This window comes from Oreochromis aureus, linkage group 3, assembly GCF_013358895.1.
Source record: "Oreochromis aureus strain Israel breed Guangdong linkage group 3, ZZ_aureus, whole genome shotgun sequence".
Lineage (NCBI taxonomy): Eukaryota > Metazoa > Chordata > Actinopteri > Cichliformes > Cichlidae > Oreochromis > Oreochromis aureus.
The window spans coordinates 58,778,685-58,784,238 of record NC_052944.1 but is presented as its reverse complement, the minus strand read 5'-3'; the positions used below and the strand labels follow the sequence as shown (position 1 = coordinate 58,784,238).

The 5,554-nt window shown below is 39.3% G+C and overlaps 1 long non-coding RNA gene across 1 annotated transcript; it reads left to right on the top strand.

The window, feature by feature from the left end:
• The first annotated feature begins 3,954 nt into the window (after positions 1-3,954).
• Positions 3,955-4,897, top strand: LOC120435896. The gene is made up of 3 exons (XR_005610001.1): positions 3,955-4,426; positions 4,511-4,546; positions 4,876-4,897. It is a non-coding gene; the product is annotated as an uncharacterized LOC120435896 (long non-coding RNA).
• Positions 4,898-5,554: the final 657 nt, after the last annotated feature.

The window sequence follows — 5,554 nt, the reverse complement described above, 5'->3', positions numbered from 1 at the left end:
TCAACACTCAGGCTGATGATGTTCCCCTCCTGCAGATCCACCTGGATCGAGCGGTTGTTTGGAGGTTGACACAGCAAAGTGACGACCGGTCCAGCTGTGATGATTTTGTGCTCTGAAAGACGAAACAACACAGAGAGGTTAGAGAATTTACAAAGGTATGTTGATGTAGTCCAAGAAAAACTGTATTGTGCGCTTAAAGCCCAACATCATGCAGGACTGTAAGTACTCACTACAACTAATAATATGCTATTGTATGTGTATTATCCTACTGTCCCCAGTTTAATTCATGAAATACTTCTCAAACCTATAGGACTTTAAAAAGGGGGGACTTTGTACTCTGGGGCTTTAGTGTTAAAGTAATTTTGTTTTCATGGCCACAAGCTCCAAGCTTTGTTTCATATTAATAAACAATTCTTGTACAAAAACGTCAACTCGACGCCCACTTGAGATATAAACACATAGATCCTGCATCAAGCTTGGAAAATGTTCAGGGTGTCAGACTGTGGGCTGCATTTTCTTCATTCAATGAGGAAAAATTCTAAAAGAAAACATGGCAATAAAATTGAAACATGGTGAAAACAGGTAATTTTCTACAGGTGACACTAAATTAAACTATAGCTTAATGAAGAATGTTTTAATTATATCATATATATACAGTGTGTTCATTTTTTTAAGTGCATCATAAATACACTTATAACATCTGTAAGTACATTTTTGGTTAATAATGTGGCAAGATATTGTTGGCTCTCTCTGTCTGGACACATTTATTTAAGTTAAGGGTATAAACTCACACCGTCATCGTCATCCGGGTTACCACACAGACACACACACACAAAACAGATTCAGCCTCACCACACTCGTCTATACAACTCCTCATTCAACCATCATTTTCAGTGAGTCAGCATATCCCATATGGAAAAGAAATAGGAAAAACTTATAAAAGACTTGCATCAGCATTATCTTGCTTCATATAGTGAATCATATAAGGCTTATATGATTTACTCATGAAAGTGGGCACTTTCTCATTACTTTCATATATTGTTTTAGTAAGTATCCAAAACATACAAGTTTCATTTATATAATTTTTCAAGGGCTGTTATATCTGTTTTCATTCTTGTATGCTTTTCATACAAGTTTCACACAAGACAGATACAAACTTTATAAGATTTATATATATCTTTTCCATATGGGATATCACACACAAGTTACAGTACAAGTGCATAAGTGTTAACAATATGTCATTGTTTTACAAAAAACCCAAACTACTCACCCATGACACCTTCATGTTTCACACCCACCATGGGCCTCAATACCCAAATCCCAAGTCCTGGTGTTGTTCTCATCCTCCTGTTCGTGCTCCTTCCCATCTGGAGCACCACTTTTTTGTTTTGCTTGATAAACCCAAAGATTTTTAAAAAAAACCCTTCTAAATCAAAATATTTTTCTTCTTCTTAGTGTGTCCTTAATACTCCTTTTCCTCAGAAACTGGCTGAAAATCATTTTTGCACAGTTGCACGGATTCAAGTGATATATTTTCAAAAAAAAAAAAATTCAAAAATGCCTTTTTAATCAGTGGAGTGTAAACTCCCCAAGTAAATATCGCAGTTTGATATTTGGACATATCAGTGGAACTTACATGGCGCCTAGTTTACCGTAACTCTGTGAATATGAGCACCCAGTGTAACGGAGAAGAGTCATCCTTCCAACTTGTCGGGCGTGAGGGATTTGATACAGTAACGCATCATATCTAATGCACAGCTCAGCTGATACTAGAACCGTTAAATGGAAGAGTCGCGTCATCTCCCTTCACTCCAGTGGACCAGTTTTGTGTTTTGTTTTTCTTTTACAGCAATGGCAGACTGAGCACAAGAGAAAGGTTTTAATATGGATTTCAAAATCTTGTCTGGTTTTCTTATGTACCCTATTTTTTAGTCATATCAACGTTAACATTAGAAAATTAATTAGGCACATAATTCTTTTCTTGCTCTCATTTTTGCTATATTTTTAAAGTAACCTATATTTTACAAAAGCATAATAACACTGGAAATTCTGTTGTTGGTGTGTAAGCCCAGTGTTTTTAGGGCCCCCTATATGGCCACCCCTAAGAAAATTTCTGGAGGCGCCCCTGCTTGCAAACATATTTGTGCCTGCCTCTTTTTAGCCAATTAAAACATCTTTACAGAATTAAAGAGAGGTTATATATTGCCCCACTTGAAAGGTATTTTTATGTCTATTAAAGTTTTTAGCAGAAAATTGATAGCAGCTTCTCCCTTTCGACAAAAACGTTGTTTGTGGCTCAATATGTTTGACAAGTAAGCACCGCAGGGAACTATCTGAAGTCTCCGTGTTCAAACTCGCGACTCTTCCATTCAAAGGCTCCCAAACTTACGACCAAAGCGCCATCTACGATGACGTGACGTGACCACAACTTTGAGATTTTGGAACATTTTTCCAACCAATAAAAGGCACCGAATACTTAATCACACAAAGAGGTTTGCACAGTCAGCGGAGTGATTTGTTTTGTTCGGTTCGGTTCGGCGCCAAGGCGAAATCTCACCGGCGAAAGTGGACGCGGTGGCGACGACAACGAGCATCAAAATCCAGCAGGGCCACGAAAACGTTACAACAGCCATTTGCGCTTAACCTAAAACAGCAAAGAATGAGGAGGGAATAGACGCAGGATTAAAGTCACGGAGTCCAGTTAGTTTACATTGCACAGTAAAGATTTACTGAAATATCCGTTTGTTTACCGTCGTTTCACACTACAGCAGAAAATGATGTGACGTTGCTGTACCAGCTCGTACCGTGAACCCGTTTAAACGTTAGCGCTTTACAGATTAATGGTAAATAACACGGTAAACATCGACGGCCACGTTCAATGTGTCAGTAAAAACAGAGGAGCCGGTGAACGTTTATTTTTTAAAGGTTTTCCGTCAGTTACTCACGAGCTCTCAGCCACGTACCGCCAACACGACCACGGTGAAAACTACTCTGAATGAGCGCGCCGGTTCCGGTCAAACTTCTTTACCGGCTCCAGAACTTTCCGGAGTTTTCCGGACCAGCGGAGGAGCCGAGACTGCTGCGAGGCACCTTAACCGACAGTTGTTTATTCGGTTAGATTTTTAAGGTTTCGATCTTACATGGCTCGTTTAAATAGCTGATTGATGTCGGTCCTTAATTTTTTTCAATAAAAAACTAAACTAATCACACGGAAATCGTTCTGGAAGTCTGTGGGCGGTTCCCGTTCATATAGGAAGTAAACAAACCGCTGTTTTTTTCTCCTCTTCAAACTACGTGATACCCCGCCCCCTCCCCTACAAAAAAAAATAAACAAGAAAGCACTTGCCGTAAGGTACAGCACTAAGAGAATCACTTGTAAGTAAAAAAACAAACAAAAAACAAAAATATTTAATTTATATCATAGACAGGGAAGAGTTTCATCTTAAATAACTTTTAAACTCTTGGTGCTCCAGTTCTTAGCACTGCTGCCTCACAGCAAGAAGGTTGTGAGTTTGACTCCTCCACCTGTGCTTGTGCATGCTCTCCATGTAATTTGATTACAGATTTAAAAATGCCACTGTTCCCATTGGCAGTAATGTTTCAAAAATAATGTAACCATTTTTTGTTTTTCCTGGACACCAGTCCTGACATCAAAGACAATCACATTTTGGCCTCCATGTGATATGTGTAACTGCTTCTATGCTTAATATTTACTCTGTGACATGATGATGATGATGGTGTCCAATGTTTGATGGAAAATAAACATTGTTTTCAGATTTGCAGGTTGTCTACAAAGTTATTACATCTACATGTTACATCTGTCAAATATTTAAGTAATTGTAACAACTGTATATGCATTAAGTTTTTTACAAACAGTCTTTGGCTTTCTCCTGTGCATCAGTGTCCAAACATGGATTACACCAACAAAAACAAAGCAGGAAGAAAAAAGGATTATCTTTCTGGGTGTCATTTAGTGGTGATCAAATCACTGATTTATAACCATTTATATTTCAGATACAGTAACAAGTGACTTTATAGCAGCTCATCTAAAGTGTGATTGCCTGTTTGATGTCACAGGTTATTCTTGTTTTGATAGCAGGAATAAAATCTGGCTCATTTCCTACAGGGAGACAACTTGTTTCTATCAATCTGCAAAACTGTCATTAAAATCAATCCTTTCAATAATGTAGTTAAGATTCTTTTCTATTTATAAAGAAAAAACAGCAACACACATCCCTCTGAGCAACCACAGAGGTTCTGCTTTTTGTTTTTGTAGAATTTTTTGGGGAAAAAGAATGCTGACACCCAGTCAAAAAGAAAGAGGAAGAAGAGGAGAAAGAGGATGGTTATACGTGAGCAGATCTCAGAGTTGGTTTGATATTAACGAGCAGCAGGATGAAAGAAACGTCTCTGCTGTGTCTGCTCTGTAAGTTCACTCCGGGTTTTTCATGCCTCTGCTGTCTTGTTGAATGTGAAACTCTGAACTAACCTGAGTTTAATTTCTCTTTAGTTCTGATCTCACTGCTGAGCTGCACCACAAACCAAGGTCAGTAACCTTCTTCTGTCACACTGTAAACCTGACTCACTCTTCCAGGAGACATTTAGTAAGAACATGGTGCAGCTAACTGCAGACAGACTCCTCCTCAATAATATCAGTGTTATCTTATTTCTCCTTATAATCTAAATGATTTAATGTCCTACTTCAATCCAATACACAAACAAGTCATGCTTTTTGACAATCAGCCTAGTTTAAAAAATTATGTCTGCTTCATTAAACATCTAATACAAGGATAGCTGATGTGAGCAGTTCAGTCAATCTGAAAGGTCTGATTATTGAAAAAAAGTAAATATATCGATATATCTTCTTCCTCACAGCTCGTCTGACTGTGAGTCCCAGCAGCTCTCAGTTCTTTAAAGAAGACTTTGTGTCTCTGAGCTGTGAGGAGGACGACAGCTCTGCTGGATGGACTCTGAGGAGAAACACAAGCAGAGAACAGAGGACTCAGTGTGGAGATGGGTGGGGAAAAAATTATGGTTCTTCCTGTAACATCACCCATCTCTATACATGGGACAGTGGGGTTTACTGGTGTGAGTCCAGAGAGGGTCCCATCAGTAACATGGTTAACCTGACAGTCACTGGTAAGCTGAGTGTGTGGAGTTAGTGTTGATGAAGCTGTGTGTAAATGGATGAAATGCTGTAGTTTGTCTCTGTGTTGAGGTGGATCAGTGATCCTGCAGAGTCCTGTCCTCCCTGTGATGGAGGGAGATGACGTCACTCTGCTCTGTAAAACAAAGACCACTCCCTCCAACCTCCCAGCTGCTTTCTATAAAGATGGCTCCCTCATCAGGAAGCAGCCTACAGGTCACATGACCATCCAGCATGTTTCCAGGTCTGATGAAGGCCTCTACAAGTGTGACATCAGCGGTCATGGAGAGTCTCCATCCAGCTGGATCACTGTCACAGGTGAGGAGCTTCACTCTGATTTCACCTCTTATTTCATCCACATATTCACCTGAACAGGTGGGATTCTCTCTGCAGAAAAACCTACAACCA